At 32.1% G+C, this 26,576-nt stretch overlaps 1 protein-coding gene across 1 annotated transcript in view; it reads right to left on the reverse strand.

Annotated features, from left to right (window-relative positions):
• Positions 1-21,731, reverse strand: part of LOC119828951 (mucin-17) — a 40,631-nt gene extending 18,900 nt beyond the window's left edge. Inside the window, exons 1-2 of the mRNA XM_038351282.1 lie at positions 21,646-21,731; positions 21,206-21,278 (exon numbers count right to left, since the gene is read on the reverse strand). The gene's annotated coding sequence lies outside the window, so the exon portion shown is untranslated. The remainder of the gene's footprint in view (positions 1-21,205; positions 21,279-21,645) is intronic.
• Positions 21,732-26,576: the final 4,845 nt, after the last annotated feature.

Consider the following 26,576-nt stretch of genomic DNA (forward strand, 5'->3'; position numbering starts at 1 on the left):
TAATAAATGTTATTTGCAGTTAACAATTTTCTTTTTTCTTTATTACAATATTTATGGCAAGACTAGGTATTATAAATGATGGTGTCTGACCCATAGCATAGCGATCATGATGTCACTGGACTGATACAATTGGTTCGAGGTTCGAGACACAAGCTATCAGCGGTGATTATAAGTTTGTGTGATCCCTTTTTATCGTGATTCTTATTAATTCTTGTTAGCAACGGCTCGTTTATAATCTGAACATAACTTTATGGAAACGTCTTGATGTAATGTATATGCAATATTTAAAAATATAATCTACGGTTAATAAAAATTAGCACAACTGAATACAGTTGTGCGTATACTTAGATTTAAAGTACATAATAATTTGTGAACATTTCAATACTAGGAATTCAATATTTTTGCTTGTAGTGGGAATCGAACGTATACAAGTCAATGTTAATTTATCTATACTCTAGTCTTAACTACTACGCTGCCAAGTCCTTTAAGACTTACAGACATTATTGTATATATTTATTTTATTAAGTCATAAAAATAATTTTTTGTGTTATTTTTTGATGATAACATCATATTTGATTTCTTAAATTTTGAATATACCCATTCTACACGTAAACTTTCCGTAATTGTTTTATGAATTCCATTTATATAATAAGAAATAACAGTCGCCTCTACCAAACTGCCCACACTGTGATTTATCGATGGGTATATCCTTTCTATTTGAAAGCGAGCATTACGTAACTACAGACGGACAGATAAAATGATTTCTGACAAATTACCCGAACGTGATGAGGCATAAGTACTTCGATTCTATTATTTCCAACCGATTGTTCGACAATTGATGAAACAAATGAATGGGATAACCCCCATGCCAGGTTTTCTTTAAACGAAATGGTTAGGTTTGGAAATGAGAAAGTTTTGCGCTTGTGGGTGTTTGGCTTAACTTTCTGAAGGATAAGCCTATTTAAGATGGTATACTTGTTTGAAAATGGATATTGGTTCAATTAAAATAGATATTTAATTATTATAATTATAATAGTATTAGGAAATATGGCGTGTGCGTATCCTTAAATTAGATGAATGAAATTTGTTAACTAATTAGAAAGTCTTATAACGAAAAAGCAAATGAATCTTAATCACTGCAGTCACAAACCATGATAATTGCGTACCTTGCTGTATATCATTAATAATTCTATTTAAAATAACAAAACCCCTTTTCGGGTGGGTCGGTTCAAATGATTCAACCTCATCTCCTATTATAATCGATCATCTAAATCGAGTTAACATACAAATACGTCACAGTGTAACCCAAGAACAATATGGCGTCCTTGACAGAGAGGATTGCGCTGTTCATACACGAATTTGGCATTTATCAGCCAGATAGTCGTGATCCACAATATATGTGAATATTCATGTGCTCCGATTCTCTTATCTGATGTATTTTTGTGTTCCCTTTGATCAATCTTGCTGTAATATGGCAAGGGGACGTGATAGATTTTGATTGGTTAACTATTGAACCAAAAATATAGTATGTCTGTTTTTAAAAAAAAGGAAGGCGGCCCTTGTAAAAGATAAATCATTTAATTTTTTTTCTATCATACATACAAGAATCACGGCAACCAGTTGGAAACCTACGGACTTGTAAGAACCAAAAAAAAATCCAGTTGAATTTTTTTTTTTTTTTTTTATGTCACAGTCGGCAATGGAGCTGGTGGGACGCCTGATGGTAAACGCTACCACCGCCCATGGACATTTGTAGAGGCGTAAGATCGATTGCAGACCTTACGCCTCTACAAATGGATTGCCGACTTTAAATTGGGAAGAGATTAAGAAAGGATTAGGATAAAGGAATAAAGGAAAGGACTGGGAAGGGGAAGGAAAAGGATATGGGCCTCCGGCTCCCCCACTCACCGAACGAAACACAGCAGAATGCTATTTCACGCCGGTCTTCTGTGGGGGTGTGGTACTTCCCCGGTGCGAACTGGCCCAATTCGTGCCGAAGCGTGCTCGACTACCACATACAGAATTGAGAACCTCTCGTTTTGCGACGTCGGTTAAAAGTTATTGAAGTAAATAAGCATGAACGTTGCTTGTAAAATGAATGTGTTTATTTAAAGCCATCTTCTTCGATAGAAGCCTATTAAAGTATTGAAGCCTATTAAGCTTACTATTTGCATCAATTAATTGGAAAAACCTACTTTTAGTAAGTCGGTTCACAAAAATTAAAGGATAATATCTATACTTCATTAAAAGCTAATATTAAAATTAAAAGTTACATATCAGTTATATTTATTTGATAATTTAATGTAACACGTAATTCATAAGAATATAACATACCGGTTCAGGCATATAATCTACCATAACGATAGGTAATCTTCAAATCAAACAAGAAATGCCTCTGCCTGAATGCTTTTATTTCAAGATAAAAATATTTGATACACTTAACTTATAGATTGAGAAATTTAGCAATAAATTACAGTAATGTCGAGCGCAATCTATGCATCGGCATTTAAAATGATTTCTTTAACATTTGCTAGATTGTTTTCGGTGTCACGCGCCTCTCATCCTGAATATATGATGTAATAATGTAATGTAATGTAATTTATAAGATACGAGCAGTTCGCCTCGGCTACGCCCGTGGTATTTTTTTTTTTTTTTTTTTTTTTTTTATGTCACAGCGGGCAACTGAGCTGGTGGTTCGCCTGATGGTAAGCGATGACCACCGCCCATGATCATTCGTAAAATTCACGTATTCCAAGGAAGGATCTGATGGATAGAAAAATGCTCCACGTGTGAAGCCGGGACGGACAGCTAGTGATGAATATTTCTAACAGAATCCTACCAAACCGGCTTAATAGATACTGTAATAGAATAAGATGCAATTTGTCTAGCACATTGATTCATAAACAACTTTTCGATGGAAAAGATAATTCAGCAATATCTACAAAGCTATAACAATTTCGTATTTATTAAAACTAGCCCGCTTACGGCCTTACGTGTAGAAAGTGAAGTCCCGTGTCCCCTAGTGGGGTATGGGGCAGATGATGTACATCCGTTTCACTGATCGATTTTCTTTAGGGACAAGTAGGTGATCAGCCTTCTATGTCCTGCCAGACCGAGACATTTTTTTTTGTGCGTCCCACCGGGAATTTTACCCAGGACCCCTCGGTTCTACGCTCACGCGTCAACCACTGTACCAAGGAGGCGGCAGCCTTACGTAGTTAATAGAAAATATAGAGAGTCCCGGGGTCTTCCTAGTCCTCGTTCCCGATAAAACAATCCTATGCGTTTTCTAGATTCATAAACTATCCATGTTCGTTTCATTCAAGTCGGTTAACGGGTTGTAAGCGTGAATAAGACATGTACTGTATGTATGTTTACTTTCACATTTATATAGTTGTTAAAAGTATATAATACATTATAGTAGTTAAAAATCAGATAAATACATTTAAATGATTAAAACAATTTGTTAAAATCTCGTATAATAATGTATTTTTCAGCAGTAATAACATTATAAATACTTACCAACATAACCTTGACCTACAACTTTCCATTACGCAAACTTTGTATACAAAATTATGATATTTCGAGACAATAGTTTGTGTTAATTAATACAATTTGAAGTCACTAAATTACGCAGTCAAGTACGTCTGTTTGTTATTGTTTTAGCCTCTTATTCCACGACAGAACATTCTAGAACAGAGGAATATCATAATTACTAATATTAGAAATAAGAATGTATGCAAGTACGGATTTTGATTTAATTTTAGGCGAAGTGGATACGTAATAAAAGTCGTAAGCGTCACTTACGAATGCTTTACTGCAAAATAAATTGTTAGGTATTCTTTTTTGATAACTCTTTGAATGTGATTGTGGTAGATATCTCAAATATAATGGAGAGTTATACGTTATATTTCCTTGTGTTTGATTTTACGCGAGTATTATAAAAACTTTTTAACGGATTTTTAACGCGATTTATTCATTACATTATTAACCCGACGTTTCGACACTTTCACTTTCACAAAGTGTTCTGTAAATAAATCGCATTTAAAATCCGTTAAAGAGTTAGCCGTTATACAAATTGGCAACATATGACAATTATAAAGATACTATAACAGTCAATAGATTATACGAAATACCGTAATTATAACAAGTCTTACAATTAAGAATATTAACAGTCCCATAACGCTCCATTCAGTATTTGGCTAGCATGTTTTATAATACAGAGTATAACGAGACGCCGGTACATCGTGACTGTCAGAATTAGATACCAATGGATGATGTCTTAAACCTCCATAATTAACTGTGGGAATATCTTTGTTAAGTATTACGACATCGCGACGGTCAGAAATGTTTCATGTTGGTCAAACATTGTATTGTCAAATATTGAGAAAAAAGTAACGTAATATTTTAGTATAACGTAGTTTTTTACCCTATAACACATGTTCTTTTAAATGTTTTTATTTGGACACTGCAAATAAATAACTACTATGTTTTATGAAGTTTTTCGATATAACGTTAATTAAACGTTTGTTATGGGTATCAATTTTTATCTTATTTCACGCTTTAATCGTGTTTAAATTTTATTTAAAATTTTATTTTATTTAATTGCTACTGTGAAGATCTTGATGATCGATAGTCGAGGTAAAATACATAACATTTGTTAGCTAGACGTGTGTGATTTATTTTTAACATTAAGTGCCCAATTGAGCTCATTTATTGCCCCCGTGATATTAAAATGTCACTCAACCCAGGTCGCTAAATCATAAGAAATGAAATGTTAATCGACTGAAAATCTATCGTTTACTTAAACACGAGTGAAGTTCTAGTGTTAGATCACGGCTTTGACAATATACCTGTATTTACTAGCTTTTTCCGATGGATTTGCCCTCCTGGTCAAAGGTAATTGTTGGAAATTAGATAGTTCGCTGCACTAAATATGCCACTCTTTATTCTAACGCCTCCTAACTATTGTTGTTGTTGGAAAGACAAACATACTAAAAAATGGATGCACTTTCGCATTTTAAATATCAATAAGGATTATACAGTATTGCTAATAGTTCAAAGTTATACATAAGTTCATATCGTTCCATGATACATGATTAACCTTATACTCTAATTTTTTATACACACAAATATTTTATAATTTTATAAAGGTTTTTTTATCCTACTAATATTATGAATGCGAAAGTTTGTAAGGATATGTGTGTGTGTGTGTGTGTATTACTCTTTCACGCAAAAACTACTGAACCGATTGCAATGAGATTTGGTAGACAGCTGGACAACTGGAATAATATATAGACAACTTTTTATCCCGATATTCCTACGGGATACAGAATAATACGCGGGTGAAACCACGGTGCGCAGCTAGTTATTTTATAAAGGTTACATCTTCACTGAGTGACGTAGGTTGTATTTCCGTAATCACTAGGTATATAGTGTAAAACAAAGTCGCTTTCTCTGTTCCTATGTCCCTATGTATGCTTAAATCTTTAAAACTACGCAACGGAATTTGATGTGGCTTTTTTTAATAGATAGAGTGCTTCAAGAGGAAGGTTTGTATGTATAATACGATCTATTAAACTACTGCAAATTTAGCGCGTGCGAAGCCACGATAAAAAACTAGTAGCACATAAATGGTAGATACTAAGAACCGCAATAGTATCTTAAAGTCATCTAGTAACCTATGCAAAGTTGCACTAAGTAAAAGTTAAGTGCATTACCATTTAAATTTTTGATTGCTTGTCATGCTGCTTTAATAATATTGTTGACATTTTGTATTCAATGAAATGTTTTTTTTAATTATACTATAATGTCGCAATATGTACAGTTATTTTGCGGTAATGTTTATATTAAATCAAAAAAAGAAAAATAATAAATACATTTAAAAGTCCTTTTGGTTTGCAAATTGTTGAAATATTTAATATATAAACCTTTAGACATATAGTATTAAATGTTTTTAAATGCCAAAAATGTTTTTATTATTATTAAAGTTCAAATAAAAAAGCACCATGATAATTCTATATTATTACCGATGCATTGGTAAACCTTCTCTTAATGTTAATGATGGTAAAAACTAAAATATCATTGAATTTCTTAATAATTACAGCTTCTGTTCTATATAATGAGATGTTTCAAATGTCAGTACCATAGAATATTACCTTAGTAATAACTGTATTCACAACTAACAATTTATTCATTTCTAACGTTTCTAAACCAAAAGTTCGTATAGTGTTGCGTAGACGGTTAATAATAATATAGTATGTAAGTGCGTAGTGTAAGAAATGTAACGATATCTACGCTTAATGATATAAAGTTGAAGAGCTTGAACGCGCTAATCTCAGGAACTAGTGGAGCGATTTCAAAATTCTTCCAGTGTTGCATATGTTCGTGATCCCTGAGTGTTATAAGCTATACCACAGATGAAGATGGGGCGTAAGGCTAGTATATAATATAGGATATCTTTAAATCTAGAGGCTTGTAAGATCGGTACACGCCTTCAATCACACGTCTGCTGTATATATGCAACAACTCTTAAAAAATAAACAATAAAAAGTTAAAACAGTCAATGATAAGCAATAAATAAAAATATATAAAACAAAATAGTACTCAGGCGGGTACAGACATATGCACAAATTGATAAATTATTTCCTGCCCATTTTTTAATTATTTTTTCAGCAAAATCCTAGTTTACCTATACCTATTTAAAATATCTATCCTATTCTATATTACTAATATCATAAATACGAATGTGTATGTGTATGTATGTTTGCTACTGTTACACTAAAAAACTACTGAAAACATTGCAATGAAATTTGGTACGTAAAGCTGGACAACTGGAATAACAAATAGGCAATAGGCTTTTTATTCCGATATTCCTCCGGGGTACAGACTTATGAGGCTGAAACCGCGGGGCGCAGCTAGTTATTTATATATTGTTTTAAATCTTATGAAATAGTTTTCTACGGGTCAAAAGACAATAAGTTTTACACAAGCCGCCTAAAAAGACATCTCTATTTAAACAATAGGTAAAGGATGGGAAAATTAGAGAAAAAAAACGTAAATTACATTATATTTAGTCACCTGGTGTAATGAGTTAACCAGGTTGATGTTAAGACACGCTTAATGTGAAAACACGAATGTGTTTTGGCAATTATTACATCATTAAAATTATCTTATTTGTAATATTACAGACTTTATTTTTGCTGTGTACATAATGTTAGTTATAATAAATGTATAGTTTTGATATTCATGGGAAAGTTTGTTTTTAATTATATCTTCCAACTAACAGTTGTCGACAGCTTCGATCTTGTACCCCTCAAGTATACTCTTGGGACTAGAATTTATCATTATTTAATAATCCTTTCTTACGATCCCTGTATTTTGTTTCAACAAAATTAAATTGAGCCCTATCATACATAGAGTGGCTTTCAATTGTTAAAAGTATTTTTAAAGTCGGTTCAGCAGACCCAGATATTATCGGCAGAAACTAACCTTATATTTATGAATACATAATATAAGTATATTAAATTATGTGATCGTCAATTGTTAGGGGAAATAGTTTATAGGGGAGATAAACGTTTATTATTATAATAGTGAAGTCCCGTGTCCCCTACCGGGGTATGGGGCAGATGATATACATCTGTTTCACTGATCGATTTTCTTTCTGGACAAGTCAGCCTTCTGTGTCCTGCCAGACCGAGACATTTTTTTTCTGTGCGTCCCCGCCAGGAATCGACCCCAGGTCCCCTCGGTTCTTAGCTCACGCGTAAACCACTGTACCAAGGAGGCGGTCCTATATTATTATACATCTTTTAAATTGATTTCATTTCCCACGCATTACGCAAAGTATTCTTGGTAAAATTATTATGTTTAAAAATAATTATTTTCTTACGATATAGGCTAAAGGCAGATTACCCTATTTTCAAACTTGGTAAAGTAAATTTAGCACTTTGAAGAGAGGTGGCCTCCATTACATATTTTTGTATGTATTAAAATTACCAGAGCATTGCACAGTTTTATAGTTAACACTTTGATGACAACAATGTCTATTACAACAGACTTAGTTACGTGTATCGCTATCACAATAAAGTTATGTATTTGAATCGATTGCTGTATTATACAACGATAATCTTAAAGTATGTGATAGCTGTCTCATTAAATTATAACCGCTTCAGTGGGCGCGATAATGCGGAAAAATATGGTTAATTTATTTTGTTGTATTGTCAAGTATGTGAATTAGGAATTCTTTACGGGCTATAAGAAAGTTTTCCTTAATAGTTATTAATTTCCTTTTGATGTTTTTATAAAAATAGGGATAGAAGTCATTTTAAATAACTAGCTGCGCCCCGCGGTTCCACACGCGTAAGTCCGTATCCCGTTGGAATATCGGCATAAAAATTTGGCTATATGTTATCCCAGTTATCCAGCTAACTACGTACTAAATTTCATTGCAATCGGTTCAGTAGTTTTGGCGTGAAAGAGCAACAAACACACATCCTTACAAACTTTCGTATTTATAATATTAGTAGGATTGTTATTTTAAATGGGCCTTAAATTTATGTACGAGTAAGTGTGTAACAATGTATCATTACTCATAGTATATAAATGCTTTATTCATTCAGAGGGTATATTATTCTTTTTATAATAAAAAATATTGTACTGTCACCAAAAATAATACATATCTCGTAATTACAAACCACGTGGGCAGACTGAAAATCAGCGCTGTTCGGGGGTTAAAGCCCGTCAGTATGGCTGAGTCTGTCCCGATTAAAATGTTCATTTTTTTGTGTTAATTTTTAAGTTATGTTAGTTTTAAGGTTGCTATGTGACAATAAAGTTTTCTTTCTTTCTTTCTATGACATGACATGACACAACATGACATTCGATAAAGATAAAATTTATAGTAAGATATTATGTCTTTAAAAATACTATTACATATCAATTATTGTAAAGTTTATTGCTCTTTGCACACTAATTAGAAAATGTAATAATCACGAACTTACTAGTGCAGTATACGTGTTAGTGAAATCAAATCTTGTAAGATTCAGATTAAATACCGCTTCGTAATTATCTAAACATTTGATAAGAATCCTCTTTATGAAACTATCCAATTTTTGTTTGCTTATGGGTTTATATTAAACTCCAGACTTTAATGTTTCCATGGTTTAAACTACATTAAAAAGCCGTTGTCTTACTTTGTATATCTTGAAATTATATTTTAGCTAGTATAGCATTATGTTATCTGTGACGTTAGTCTGCAAATATGGTGCATGACAATAGATTAAGAATGGAATAGAATTTGGAATAAAAAGCAAACAGCATGCATTATATACAAGATTATATTGTAAATTGTCATAATGTAATATGTTTATTTCATGATACATCCATTAACAAAAGAAATTCGTCAAACACATACAAAAAGAAGATTTCGCAACCACCAATTTCTACTAGAAAGCTTCACCATAAATCGTGTAACTGCCATAAAATGCATGTAGTTCCCACGTGTTCCATATAACGTTATCTGTCCGTCACTCTGTATCTCCGTAACGATCGTATCGTATGGGAACAGCTTGAAGGCACTGTAATGTAATACGGATGATATAATTTACATTAATATTAATGAATGCCGCAACTGTGTCTTAATGAATCTGCAAAAGGTTTGTAATTGGATGAAAGAAATTTTGAAATTTTTTATGTAAACTCTTGTTTTAGTAAATTGAAGATGAGGTTGCATGAATTATTGCGTTTTATTTAAATGCTAATTCCCTTTTATATATCAGTTTCAGTAGGATTTTTTTTTAATTAATTAAAAGAGAAAGATGTAAATTTAAATTATTTTTATTCGGTTTACCTTCGTGTATATAAAAGCATATGTTATAGACTCATTACATATAATATATAGAATAGTAAGAAAACAAATTAATTAATAGAAACAAACTGCAGATATGACAAATAAACGCAGTTTAGTCTGAAAACAATTTTGTTAACATTCAGAACCAACCACAAACATCTCTAATGCTTATATAACAAACAAAAATCGTTAATTTATTTAAATAGTAAAGGTAAACCATATCCAATGAGTTTGAGGGGGAAAGTCATCGCGTGCAGGTACGCGGCAAGTCGCACGCATCTTATGAAAGTTAGATAATCAAGTATGTGCTATCATTATTGCTTTGTCGGTTATTGGTCTACTTTGAATTTTATGTCGTTTGCCGAAGCATTTATTTTAGGTTTCAATTGATGTTTATTTGCTGTTGAACGTTAGGACTTACGTAGATACATAGTTATTTGGATAAAATACTATATACTTTATAACTAATTAATATTTTACTGTCCTTTATTTTGCACTTCTTTTTTCCTAATTAATATGAACAAATCTATGTATAGTATTTATATTACATTGAGATTGAATTAATTTTTACCAAGAGGTTAAAATTCTAAATCAATTGAAATTCGTCTCAATTCAAATGATACGGATTTTTAGTATCTTTTTATATCATAGCGAGCAACGGAGTTGGTGGTTCGCCTGATAGTAAGCCAGCACCACCCCCCATGAACATTCGCAGAGCATTCGCATCTATTGCGAATACTTTGCCCGCTTTTTTTTTTGGTTATGTGTTTATGTTACAGTCGGCAATGGAGCTGGTGGGACGCCTGATGGTAAGCGCTACCACCGCTCATGAACATTTGAAGAGGCATAAGGTCCATTGCAGACCTTACGCCTCTACAAATAGATTGCCGACTTTTTGGGAAGGGATTAAGAAATGATTGGCGATAGGAATAAAGGAAAGAACTGGGAAGGGTAAGGAAAAGGATATGGGCCTCCGGCTCCCCTACTCACCGAACGAAACACAGCAGAATGCTATTTCACGCCGGTCTTCTGTGGCGGTGTGGTACTTCCCCGGTGCGAGCTGTGCCAATTCGTGCCGAAGCGTGCTCGACTACCACATACAGAAACGCTTCATTCAACATACGCTTCTAAGGGTTATGGAATAAGGAAAGGAATATCGACTGGAAAGAAAGAATGGACTGGGATGGGTGAGGAAAAGAAAACGGGCTATCAGCTCCAACACTGTAGCATCCTACTATTTCTCATCCATCTCCTGTAGGGTGTGGTACTTCCCTGGTGAGAGCTGGCCCAATTCGTGCCTTAGTACTCGACTCCCAAACGACCTATCAAATGTCACTAAGCTATGAATCATTGGATTATTTCATAGGTCCGGTTGTTACATAGATTGAATGAAGGTGCAGAAGCAAAAGGTTAGTGTTTGCATCATGTCCATTTTATTTAAAAACAAGCTTACAATCACGACTACATTTATATTAATCTAGATACAATACCAGTTGCCTAAGTCAGATTAAACTCAGCTATACGTTGGTTAAAGTTCTATGAAGTTGGACGAGCCTCCTCGGAGATTAGTGGGAGCGAACGGACAAAGAGAAATTGCAATAAAATATGTATGTAATTATTTAGTTATAGATGTCAAAATCTACCAAACCCTTTTATCAAATTTGTAGACGGATTGAGGTGAAATAAACATATATTTTATTAAATAAAACTTTTAAACGGTACATCATATGCGTCTTATAAAAGAAAAGAAACGTTCAAGCCAATACTTCGACAAAAAATCTCGTCTGTTTTATCAAACCTTTTTGGTTGAGACATAATAAAATAAAATACAAAAACGCCATATGGCCTATGTGAAGCACAATAAACGAGTAAATATCACTTTTCCTTGGTAATTATGCATTTACTTTCAACACAGATAACGGCCATGACCTTTAAGTTTCATCTTAGTACTTACATTTGAAACCTGAGATCCCACTGACGACATGATTAAAGTTCTGGTGGCCCAATTAGGGCTGTCAAAATTTTCATACAAATAATGGTACTTATTAAGCGATTTTAATAATAGGAGGTCCTTAAATGTTTGCTGTTTTTCAAAACTTTCAAAAGAATGAATCGATTTTGATTATCCTTTTTTTATTTAAAAGCTGGTCCTATTTAAACTCGGTCCAGCTCTAATAATTTGATGGTGGTTCAAGACTTTGTGGAAATAATCGTTTTATAAGAAAAGATATAAAATAATAAACTACCATGCACCAATATATAAAGAAACCAAGGCATTATCATTAATCAAATATTTTTTAATATTTTTCGTTTCTTCATGCCTGTTTGTGTAATTTCTGAAATTGAACCGATTAGAATTGAACTATCACGGGATGTTAGATAAATTAGCCGAGCAATTTGTAAGTACTATGTCGTTTCGTATAACGTGGACCAAGTCGCTTGCATAGCCTAGTGTTGGAGTAAATTCAATAATTTAGACGATTTACTGTAGGCATAGTATTGAATAATAGATTGAAATATTTAATATTATTATACATTGTTCCCGCTCCCGTGAGATTTCCTATTCTCAAAGCTATCCTATTCTCAGATCTCAAAGTACGTATGTACAAAATTTCATCCAAGTCCGTTCAATTGTTTAGGCGTGAAAAAGAGATGCACAGACATAGAATTTACATAGATCTCTTAAGGAGTGGTCTAGTTTCTTTTATAACCTAGTTTATATAATCTAGTCTTATAACAGAGCGAACTAGTCTTAAACTTGAATCTATAAAGTTACCTTTACAGGCTATATAAGTTCAGGAACCAGATGAATAAAAAACAAACAAGAAATAACAAAGATAAAGCAGGATTTTTATTAGCAGAGATACTTTGCAGTAATGATTTATAAAAATATCAATTTCAAATAGCAATCTAAAATTAATTGCTAGTGGATATATGTAATGTTAATCAATATAAAATAAATAAAAACTAGTATTATAAAAAGGAAGTTTGGGTGGGTTTGTAACTAAACTAATATATAATAAAACTAATCGATTTCAAAAATTCTTTCACAATAAGAAAGTTGCATCTTCACTGAGCTACATAGGCTATATGTGTACGTCGTGTGAGGTCTGGAAAGAAATAACTTTAGATTATTGACATTTTTCCTTGTTCTGGCTATTCTCTAAAAGATCAGGACCGATTTTGATGGAACTTTTTTAGTGTAACGCTTACGGTATTAGGATTTCTAGGCTTCTATATAAGATTATAGTAAACCTTGCTGTTCTTCTATCTTACATAAATAGGGTACTGTGATTTTCTGTTTCTTTCTATTTCTAGATAAAACTTTGTACAAAGATAGTTTGAGGACAGACAGTTTTTGTCCTCTAATCACACGTTCCGGAGATGGGAACTAACCGGGAAGATATGCATATGTTTCACAATATATTTATTACCTTATACATATTAAAATGTAGCTTTGAATGGAAGTAATTTCTGTTGTGCATGATGAAACATGTTCTTTTCTTGCATAGTACTGACTTAACTTGATCACAATAAAATTGTTATTGTGTTTAAAAAAGTATAAATTTAAATTTATATATAAGGATTTTTGACGATTACTCGAAACAAAGTTATGGTACTGCTTTTTTTGAGATGTTGGTATACTTGACACAGTTTATGGAACGGAGGTCTTTTTAAATACTAAGGATGAATAAATTTGATCTCGTTGTGTGTTCAAAACAATGTACTAATTGGGAAGTACGTTTGAATTTATTAAAAATCTTATACAATTTTTGAATAAGCTTTATCTTTTATTAGAATTTATCTGTGAATGTACAGAATAAGGATAATGAACACTTCGTTTGGTTGTAAGCACTTATCTCAAAAACTGGTTTTACTTGAAATATTAGAAATACAACTTCAAGATGTCAGCGGGCAACTGAGCTGGTGGTTCGCCTGATGGTAAACGATCACCACCGCCCATGAACATAGGTAGTGCCTCTGCGAATGCGCTGCCCGCTTTTAGTGGGTAAGGGAAAAGGAATGGATTCATGAAAGAAAAGAAGGAATGGACTGGGACGGGTGAGGAAAAGGAAATACGATTGTATTGACACTCTACCTTAAGCGTTTGAATTAAATCTGTCCGCGTTTCAAATCGAGTCTAAAGGAGTCGCTTATAAAAATGTTTTAAGATACGGCCTCTCGAGAGCAGTTGCATAGGTGAGTTATTAGAATACATATAGCTCATTTTATATGCATATTTCTAACCCGGTTAAGTGTTATCGAATTTTAAAATAATATTATTATGTAAGCGATCGCGTTTTACCTTTACCGTAGCGACGTACCCCTGGTCTTGAGTTGTGAAGCGATAGATATATTTACAATAGAATAAGATTTGGATTTGAACAACATTTGGCAATAGCAGCGATAACACAAACTTCCTGCAAGTGTCGCAAGGCGAGGCGGCGCGTGTCGAACGACGTCCGTATGCTAATTCGTTAGTAATCTTAGAGATACGGAAACTGTTAATACTATCGAAACATTTAATTATCGCTGTAATGAGTTATGCGAGAGATGAAATGTATTACGATGTATGGAAACTGTAATGGCTGTAATTGCGATATGAAATTATGTATGTAGTGTATTGAATAACTTGCTAGTCAGTGGGTTCTCTTCGTTTTTTAAGATCGTTAAACGACTGACCCGATTTATACCCATAGTGTAACTTAAACGAAACGAAACGAGTACAGAATAACCTATTTTAAGTTGTTTCCAAAGTATATTTCCAAATTATATTTAACACATGTGTTGTAAACCCACAGAGAAACAAAAATAGAAATGCATTTCACATGTCGCAAATTAATTATTTTTGGATCCATGTTAATATTTAGATTATACTAATTAGTGATGATTCTCCTTATGTTATTCATATGAGCTAACATATACATCTTTCTCACTCTTTCGATCTAAATCTAATAATCACTTCATAAACATAAATATTCAATTTGCTGATTTTTTTTGCGCACCGTACACTTCAATTAATTTGCAATCAACTGTAGTTGTCGCATAAATCGCCACAGAACCATCGCATTAATATACAAACTTTATAATTTTATTTCGTCATTAGTTCGAAATAAGCGGCCTAATGATGTTTTGACCTAAAACTCTGTTTGCAAATCTTGCTGCGTTTTTTGCGAAAAACTGTTGGGTTGCATATGTTCAAAATGAAATTAGGATTTATTAAATAACCCACATTATAAAGTTGTTCGCCTCAGCTTTGCTTTTTATTTCACGGCACTTGTGGGTTTCTTTAAATACTTCTTTACTCTTTATTTAATATATTGTTAGGTTGAAGTATTTCAAATGTTATAAATTGAGATATTTTTTCTACGCTCTAAGAGCTAGCTAGCCTGATGAGATTTCAATAATAATTAATACATAATACACGAAGCCCTCAGACTTGGACAATTATTAAAAAAAAAAACTTTTATATAGTTATGACAAAACACAAATTTACCATTATTTTTAAGCACAAAACACTGACCATAAAGTGCCATTCCTATATATGAATTCATTACGTATTCACATCACCTCAATGTGTAAATAACTTTGTATAGTGCTTAATGCAACTTTACTAACATCTAATCTAAGCCAAATAAGTGAGATGACGTACAAAGACTAATGATTATGGCCAGATGGTCAATTTCCCTAAAGGTCGATGAATAATGCCCACTGTACACCTCTGTTGCAAAATATATAATAATGTGGTTAAGTCATAAGAGGCTGCGATTGCGATTTAATAACTTTGAGTGTGAATTGACTCATGTTTAAATCTATTTTATCTAATTTTGTTTGGAAAAATCATTTTGTAGTAATGACATTAATTTTGAAATCAATTAAGCAATTTTTAAATTGAGAAAAGTAGAAAAATGAACGTAAATTATTTTAATTGTGCCTACATTGTACATAAAAATACATATACATATATAACAATACATAAGTAGTTTGTATTTTGCTTTCTCTGATCTGGGTCCAAAAACCGATACCGGCTCGGGTCGGCTTCAAACTCTAGCAAGCTCGCACAAGCCAAACCAAACACCCCATTTACACGCTTGTGTTTGTGTAAACTTACCAAACTACCTTAGGGTATAAATAGAAGTCTATATAATACTCTAATATAAATAGCTTTAGAGCATTCGCTTATAACCTGTCCCACATCCGAATTACACATGAAGCGACGACTGGACAGTAGCTAATGCCATTCGAGATATTGTTACGGTTCGACGCCAATCACATATATTAGTCTATATTTATTGGCAACCGTAATGACTAGTATTAACACCTAGCACATTCAATGGTCACATCTTATGTATTTGGCAAGTGAGAAATAATTGACCTTATCGTAATCAGTTAGTTATTTAAACGATGTAGGTTTGAATAAGTGATTTTGAATGTTTAAAAGCATTTTTCATGCAATTTTATTTAGAATGGCAATGTAACTTCAACTTTTATTAAAAATATGTGATTTGGATTTTGAATTTATCACACTAATATTATAAATGTGTAAGTTTGTTTGTTTGGATGTTTGTCCGTCAATCACGCTGAAACTGCTGAACGGATTTTGATGAAATTTGGTACACACACAGAGTATGAGCTGACTTGGGCTAAAGGATTTATTAAGTAAGAATTTATCCTGATGAAACGCTCCCTTGGGATAAAACAGGAATCTTGACATCCGGGCGGAGCAGGGACGAGCGTCGAGTAATTTTATAATGTTGTAGTTTTTTTTTATTCATTTCATCAACAATGTAGACTTATTAGTAGAGAAAATGGTTTTTTAATTTGGATGAATGTACAATAAAATAATATCAACAGTCACTAATTACGAATATCGAATAAATATACTCTTAAAAATACATAACAATAATATATAACAAAATAACGTTATGTTGTTAAATAAATTCGGATCACTTTTCCTTATGAATCCTTTTAAGTATTTTGTTTTTACTATTATTAATTTCGGCGTCAAGGCCGCTACGTAACCGGTTTATGCGTAACACTTACTTGAAAGTGAATAAAAAACAAAATAAGAACATATTTTGGTTGATGAAAAATTTCTTCCTGTATCACGCATAATTGTCGATAATATTGTTGTATTTGTTGACATTGAGATATAGATAGTGAACTATCAGACTGAATGGACTCTGATTCAACTTGCTTTTAATATACATTTTAAGGACATATTTTTGGAAATCTTATGACATATAATTGTTTTTAACGAAAAAATAAGCATTAAAAAGAACTAGAAGAAACTTAATTGAGATTACTTGGCAGGCACCAGCTTTCAAATAAAAAAAAGAATTATTAAAATCGGTTCACTCAGTAAAATGTTATGAAGTAACAAACAAAAAATATAGTCGAATTGATAACGTTCTGTTGAAAGTTGCTCGAAGTCGGTTGAAAAACAAATAATTAAGAAGACAATTAATACAATAAATCATTTATACTCATTTATATACAATTATAGGGAGACTTGCTTAAGGTGCAAAAATGTTACAAAAATCTAGTTACTTGCAAATCAAGTTTGAATAAAGCTGTGTTTACACTTGTCTTTTTATATTATATTTAAACAGTTTTGTATTTTGATTGTATATGTTATTTTTTGTAACCTATAAATTTAAATATATGAAATATATGTACCAAAGCAAATATAATAAATAAAATTATGTATGTGTATAGATTATGCTACATGCGCGAATTGATTTTTTTTTGTACTGCGCAAATTTCTATCTGTTTAAAATGTAATTAAAAATCAAATAATTATTACTCCTACGTACGTATAAGTGTAAATAATTTATTATTTACCAATATTTCATAAAATAACAAATGCCATGAATCTACGTAGTATTCTAATTTAATCTCAAACTCAAACAATTATTTAATCAATTATAGAAGCGCTTTCGAATAATCATAGCATTTTTAACATTTAGCACCGAGAAGAGCCGGCATGAAATTCTGTAGTTATAAAAAACATTATTGAAATTTACATTTTAACAGAAAATCAAGCTTTACTTGTATATATTATATATTACATAATACAGTCAGAACTCACCTTTAGGGTCTGGGTCCATGCAGTTTTGACCGTGTATTCCCGGTTTACAGCAGGAAGGAAAATAATTACACATTACGTCATTATTACATGTGACTATTACCTTTTAGGTAACTATCTTGTGTATAATATTTAACGGATGTCATTAAAATGATCCCTTCCAATATTGTAAATGCGAATGCAACTCTATCTGTCTGGTTGTCTCTTCTTCACACCTAAACCACGTAACGTATTTGGATGGAATTTGGTAAAGATATGGTTTAAGACCTGAGGGAGGACATAGGGCAGTTCTTAACCCGGAAATCCCAAGTGGACTAGTCCAAGAAAACCCCGGACTATTTTTCCTTTGACTACGCGGGCGATGCCGCGGATGGAAAGCTGGTATAAAAGCAGGGGGCTTGTATTCAACATAGCATATATTATAATAATAAAGAATAAACATAACATATAAATCAAACTCATTTTGTCAACCCCCCTGACTAATTCATTACAGCAATACATTTTAAATTAGCTTACTAAATTTGTACATGTATAAATATTTGAAAAAGCTTTAGTTTAGACAAACATTTATGAATCTTTCTGATGCTCCGGGTTAATTTTTGTAGGTAAAAAATAGCTCTAAAGTAAAACATAACTTGTAGTAAAAAAAAATTGGTTATCATTATGTAAACAGGTATATATTTATAAAGTAAGATATTAGTTTCCTCATACTTAGCATATCTGCGTCTGCGACTAACCTTATGAGAAAACTCCTTTATACAATTTTATTTTTAATTTGCGTATGAATATGTAAGAAATATATCCAAGAAGGTTATATCATCTTGTGATACACTATAGTGTATTTAAAGCTATAGATTTCCTATTTATTAAATGCAATATTTAAATAATAAGTGGTATTTAAACCAGACTAATAAGTTATGCTTAGTTCTATTCTTAACTCTACAAAAACTTAATACAGTTCTTTGCTCAATTATTTCCTAATAAGTAATAAATTATGCATACATGTACATAACTTAATTTTTGGCATAATTAAGATTCACATGTGGAACAGTTATCTTGTAACACAAATAATATTTTGATAACTTAATTGTAATTTCACAACTTTTTGCCTTAACAGTAATTTTTTTATAAATTTTTTATTTCATATTAAATAACACATGTTTTAAATAATGTTAGATAATAACATCTTTCAATATCTGGTAAGATACGCAAAATATTAACCAATATTTTTTTTATTAAAAAGTAGGTAAGGTTCTATAATTATTAATTAATCTGTATAAGTGTCAACACAACTCAGCACGAGTACATCCCATCGTTAAATAGTCAGTAATTAGTGCGATATTAACTCAGTTATGCGACACAGTCTGTCTTCATTATCCCATGAGATTATGAGAAATGACAGTAAAAACATCTGACTTTAGAAAAAAGCTTTCAATGCGTTGCAATAATGTAAGAGGATTAGGTTAGATATAATGTAGATAAATATGACCTAATGGTCTAGTTTTTTAAACGTTTTCCATTCAGAAAAAAATAAGAGACTTAGATGATGGATGGAACTCTAGCTTCCTGATTTTACTTGGTTGAATTATAAATGTTCTAGATACTTATGTAATGAGTATTTTAATTTAAAATTTCCTGTGATAAACACACATTATTTATTTAATTATAATTTGAAAACATATTGATTTTGATTTTTTAATATCACCTATATCACATTTCACACTAATATCATAAATGTGAAAAATTTGTTTGATTGAATGTTTGTCCGCCAGTCACGTTGAAACTGCTGAACGGAATTTGATGAAATTTGGTTATACAGACAGGGCTGCTGAAATGACCTGACTTGGGTGATATGACACTTTTTAATCCCAGTTATCCATTTAAGGAATGGTCATATCCTTAAATGGATAACTGGATAATACCAGCTTAATGACTGTTTCAATAACAAGATAACCTAGAACACTTGACTCGAGATAGCCTTCTTGGTACAGTGGTTAACGGATGAGCGTAGAACCGAGAGGTACTGGGTGCGATTCCCGGTGGGTGCTGATAAGAAATGTCTCGGACGGGACATAGGAGGCTGATCACCTACTTGTCCGATAAGAAAATTAATTAGTAAAACACATGCAAATTAATTAGTAAAACATATGCATTATGCATCTACCCCACATGTTTTCTACGTGGACAAAATACCACTTTTCCATACAAATCTTGACCTAATTCATATTATGTTTGCATTCGCCCAAATTGCAATTAGCAATATTGTGTGAATAAAAACAATATCACATGGGAATCGCTTGTGAAACGGCCTGTGAGAATGGACGGCGGCCTTGAGAGATGCCTCAGCTTGAAATGTCCCTAATTCACTCTTAAATATCACAAAGATGTGTACTGGAACTGTGTGTTAAGGTAATTTTATACAATGGGCCATTCGATTACGCTTTATTTATTTTGATAATTGAGTTTGTTTATGTGTCGTATTCTTTGTATTTCTGTAAGAAAACTAATTTAGTTTTAAACAATTGCTTTCGTTGGTTATTCAGGTATAAAATCTTCTTTACTACCAATTTATAATTACAATAAGAATTTGGGATGGGATTTATATAATTATAATATGTTTATCTACGATTTATTAACGCAAAACTGTGATCAAGCTATTGAATATGCAATATGCAATTTACTAAATATTATAAATGTGTAAGAGTGAACAAATTTAGAAATCTAGCAAAGATTAGGTTTTTAATAAATTCTAAGACACGAATCGTCTAAAAGTCAAAGGTTATAAAGTTATATAATAATGCTAATATTACGTTCACAAAGTGTAAAAGTTCGATGTAAAAGGAATAGTAAGCAGTGATATTGAGGAAATCATGTAATGTAGGCAATAAAACAAGCAGAATTCTTCGCACACGTAGAAAAGAGTTCAACGAGCCTTCGCGTGCTGGACAATCCATTACGTGTGATTTACTCGATCTTAATTTGAGAGTGATAATGAAATATTGAGATGCATTAATTAAATTTAAAAACGTATATCATAATAGAAATTAGATTAAAAGACTGAAACTTAAATGACTCGGCTCAAATTTACTTGATGATTTGTTTATTTCTTAATTTCTTCTCCCTCTCCTGTAGGAAATTTGTTATATCATTTAATAAAAATTTGATTAACGTATTTAATGAACATATAAATGTCGTTATCATTGTCATTCAAATATACCTTCAAAATAAGAAAATGTACTTTAAAAAAAAATTATAAAATCACTCACCCAATAGAATCTTCCAAACAAACACACAAATCACTGCACAAACACTAACGCGTACTTTCAAACTGTTTAAAACCTGGAAAAAATTAGACAGATGACATAACCTATCTTAATACATATCAGTTCCTAGTCCGTAATGTCGTTTCAAAAAAATTATATTGTCGCAGTGTGGGAACAGCTCTTACGCAAACAATACGTAATTAAAAATTGCTTCGCCCATACTTAAAATCTTTGTCACACTTTATTAGCTGTATTTCATTAGTTATAATGCTAATTAAAATGATTTATACGTTTAATTAAAATATTTACCCAAAAATTTACATTTATAAAATTACGAAAGACGTATTGTATTTTACGAAAAACAAACCCAATTCAATGAACTACAAAATCATGTACGGTAAGTGATAAACGAATTTAATATAAAAAACAGGTTGAAAGCACACCTTTCGCGGACAAACTGCACCGCGAATGAAGAAGACCGAGTGAGTTGTGGATGAGCACTGGCTCTGGCTGCGAGGCGCTGCCGCACATCGAGTGGGGAATGAAAGTAAGGGTGCTGTGTCAAGGCTCGATTTTTCCATTATTCAATTGCGCAACAGTTCATAATTCGAACTATTTTAATGAACGTAACTAGGTGATAATGCGATCCGCAATCGGCGATGAGCTTTGTGTCCGATCATTGTCGTATCGATGGTCATATGCAATAATTACAATGAAACCGGTGGTCATTGTGCATATGAATATTTTAAATGCGTAAGTAACTATCTGAGTGTTGCGTTTTCTCGCCAGAACAGTTTAACGGTATTGCATACATAGGAGTATATGTTTTCTGGAGCTTATTTATGTTATATTTATTTATTTCGCTTTAAAAATTAAAAAAAATAAGTTCCGTGTCTCCTACTGGGATATGGGGCAGATGATATACATGTGTTTCGCTGGTCGATTTTCTTTATGGACAAGGTGATTAACCTTTTGTGTCCTGTCAGACCGAGACGATTTTTTTTGCATCCCCACCGGGAATCGAACCCAGGACCGTTCTAAGTTCTTGCATTAACCACTGTAACAAGAAGGCGGTCGAATTTATTCCACTTTACATGAACTAAAATGAAAATAAGAGTAAACATTAAGATACTGTACATTAGGATTATGCAGTGCAAGTGGCGGCCTTATTACTATGCATTGTTCTCTGCCAGGCAACCGCGGGGAAATAGTTTAAAAGCGAAATGCATTTTGAGCTTATGCTGTATTATAAAATAAAACTAAACAAGAATAAAAGAATGACAATTACCGGCGATAATTTAATAGGAGAAATAAATAACGTTCCTCCCGATTTCTCCCGTGGACGAACTTGGTTTCACCCATGTCGTGAATGATGTTATATCAAGGACTATTATAGACAAAAATAATTTGCGATTAGCACGTTCAAACAAACAAACGCTTCAGCTTTTTCATTCTTATACATAACACTATCATATTTAAAGAGATGCGTAATAATAAGTACAGAATTAAATTGCAAAATTTTCTCTTCTAATGTCATTTTCTAACTCTTAACTCTTAATCTGTCTGTGTGTGTTTTTTGTGTATTATTTAGATGCAATATGCATATGTGTGTGTGGGTTGGTACAATTTTTATGAATAAAAACATTCTTACTTATCTTCATATAGGAGTAACAACACTAACAATTAAAACACGTCTAAATACTTATTGTATTGAATGGGTTTGAAAAAAATGGCTAATCTTGGTACAACAATAACCACTTTAACCTTTGTTCCAGCCTTGCCAACATACAAACATACAATGGTTCACAGCGATAAGTCATAATAACGACAATTTATATAATGTAATCTGATAATGATAAAACTTCCAAAGTTACATGTTTTTTGGTGCGTTTAGATTTAATTGATGTCAATTTTAATGGCGGTTTTAAATATTGTTTGATATTGTGATTATAGCAGTGATGGTTCAGTGGTTAAGAGCTCAGATTAATAGTGAAATGTCGGGGCCCACGAGAAATTGATCCTTTTTTTCAATTTATCTGCGCACTGCACCACTGAGGAACCAACGAAGTCGAATGTCGAAGAATCAAAAGTTCAACGACATGTGTCAACTATTATTTAAATTGAGATCCTGAAAAGCAGGTAATGTAATACAAAACTAATCTACACTAGAATTGGTTTAGTTTAAAATGAGTCTGTTTTAAATGTAAATTAGCTTTCCTATACATAATAGATTATTAAGAAACTGCTATGAGGAAAACTGAGCCTATAGATATCGACTAAATCATTCGGACAGTATTACAAAACGCCGCAAGATGGTTCGCACATTTAGAATAGCCCTAATGTGCTGTTATTTTGTATAAAAGCATGATTGATTCCTTTGTGAATAACATGTTACAATATTTCCTAGATTTATTTATTTATATGTCGCAGCTAACTTGAATAATTTGCCTCTTTAAATTTTTCTTGGAATTTTGCGTTGCACAAATTAAAGCTTACTACATTACAGTATCATACAGTATCATATTTGAGAGAGGTTATCGATTACTAAAACTACTGCTATGATTTTGGTGAACTTGCTTATATGTACAGCTCCATGTCTTCTATATTGAAACGAGATTATAAAAAATTAAAGAATCGGATAAATATTCGAGGTTATCCAATGAAACTCATTTGACTGTAAGCCGACCAGAGAAGTCTTGCCTAGTATTAACTTTATACTTGTACGTCAGATTCTCAATTTGTGCAAACCATTCTACAACTGCAACTGCGCATAATATCAGGACAAGGCATGGTGTCGTGGATGAATTTTAACCAGCTCCCGTGGCCCCCTCACTCAAGTGGCTCGACAGAACACAGTGGGGTTTTGGTCGGTAAGAATCCGACATAACCCACGGCTCCATCCCCAAGGGGCCGTGGGTATCTATGCAAGATTTTCCCACTATAAAAAAAAAGGACAAGGCATGGTCTCTTTAACAAATCCCTCTCTCTCTCTCTTTAATTAATATTTATCGACACCCATATGCAGAGCAGTCAGGGCGACTAACGAAACGGCAGTTGACGACATCATGGAATAAAAAAAAGTCCCTCTGAAGTTTTCGACAGCCTTCACAAATTGCTAAGGTTTCAATTATTGTGCGGTGACAGCCCTGGCTCCTGTTTTTAAATAATAATTGTAATCAAATTCATCTTTTGATTCTCACAGATGGTTTTGAAATATCCTATTATATTAGTTATGGAAAATAAAACTACTCGTGACACTTAAAATAATGCGTGATGATGCTTGCTATAATTTGAATTATTAGCGAAATATATTTAACCTTGAGTTGAATATATTTATCCAATTGAATATATAATGCACTACATATTACCGATGTCGGTGTTCTAGGAAAGATTTCGTTTTAACTGATTGATTTTACCAACACAACATTACACAAAATTCATTTTTTCTTTCTGGCTATGATAATCTTCAGCCGTATGTCAATGGTTAAGTTTGTAAACATGAATTTAATGAACCGATCCTTAGTGATAATTTAAATAAATTCTTAGTTTATTACTATTACTAATTGCATCAGATCATATCATTATCCAGAAACAACAACGCCTGTACAGATCATTTCAAGAAAACTTCAATTCTTACACGCTTACTCACTTTTCTGTTAAAATATAAATTTCTTAACAAAAACAATAAAGCTGGATAAAATACATATTGATAAATTGTCAGATTTAACCGTAACACGTTAAGTGAGTGCAAATGCAAGCAATAATATTATTGAAAGCCAGCGACCTCTATTGTTAATAGCTGAATAAACTTTATATCTATTTTGAAATTGTATATAATAGATTTTGTAAATTTAATAACGTTTTTAAACTATGGTCGTGAAGAACTTATTATTGTCTATTAATTTAATAAGCTTAATTATAGAGTACTGAGAACGATTGTTCAAATTGTTCGCTGTAGCCGATGGGTTGACGCATATTTTTTATGTTTTTTATTCGTTTAATAGCGTTCTTAAAGCTATTGATAAAAGGGTACTCGATTAGGCCAATTTGGAGTTATTTTATTGAAGATGAGATGATTTAAGGAATCGATATAGGTTTCAGATTGATTTCCTAAAGATTTTATTGAATTAATATTCTTAGTCTTTTGAATTATTAAGTAAATGTTATTTTTGTTTTAATATATATAATTACATAAAGATGTTTTTTAATCACATACCTTCAACACATAATTTAATTATTTCAAAAAAATCCTGGATGCTTGGCTACATAAGCCCTTCATTCAGGAATAATGTACATTTCTGAGCATTTTCGAACAATAAAAACAAGAATGTGTGTAAGAATGTGTGTATAGTATTGTAGCATACAAATAGGAATCTTTATTAAAGTGAAAAATGGAACTCTCTAGATACTGTAAGCTGTTTTATTTAGAAATAGCGCATAAATTTTAGGAAAAAAGCTGATATATGTATATTGAATATTCTCACATCGTATTCGACCCAGTTTGTTCAGGATAAAGGCCGGATGTTACCGTGTTTCAGTGTTACATGCTAATTGTATAGTCTGAGAGCTAGTTTATCGTTTCATTTACATATTTTTTTATGACTTAATGGTTGATATGCTGGTTAGTCTTAGTATTTAGGTTGATGTGTGTTTGTTCCAAAAGAATGATTAGTTATATTTGAAATCATAGAATAGTCAATTAACTTTGTCTTATGAAATTACTTAATAAAGGCGAACTCGTTTACCAACTTTACTAATAACTGTTGAGCAGACCAATGTATAGCATATTAAAGCAGAACACAACATATCTTTACTAATATTATAAATGCAAAAGTGTGTTTTTGTTTGTTTGTTTCTTTCACGATTTAGCTAAGTGGTTTTATAACATAGATTTTGTGACTGGTGATAGTTAGGCTAAGCTACTTTTAAACGCGGGAAAACATCTTATTCCCACGCGGACGGGAAGCTAGTAATGTATTCCAGTAGTAGTGATTCGCTGGTTATCTGTGATAATAGTTATTCCATATTTTCTTGGGACAACCAGAACCCAACGGACCGGCATAAGCAATAGTTCTTTTTTGTGAATTCTTAACAGATTTAACACACTATTTATAGATAATTTATTTTTTTAACCGACTCTTGGTCTATTTGGATGTCGAGATAGGAGGTTTATAGGTTTCAGTTAACAATGGGACCGAAGAAAGTAAATAATTAAAGCATGTGCAACACGTGTTAGAGTAATGTACGTTTACGTGCGAATTATGTAATCGCAAATTAATTAGAAATAAGCAATTTTAAGCAATTTACTTAAAAATTTTGTCTTTAAACAGCTTCTCATCTGCAACACTTCATTTATAAAGATATTATTGACAAT

This window comes from Zerene cesonia, chromosome 9 (assembly GCF_012273895.1).
Source record: "Zerene cesonia ecotype Mississippi chromosome 9, Zerene_cesonia_1.1, whole genome shotgun sequence".
Lineage (NCBI taxonomy): Eukaryota > Metazoa > Arthropoda > Insecta > Lepidoptera > Pieridae > Zerene > Zerene cesonia.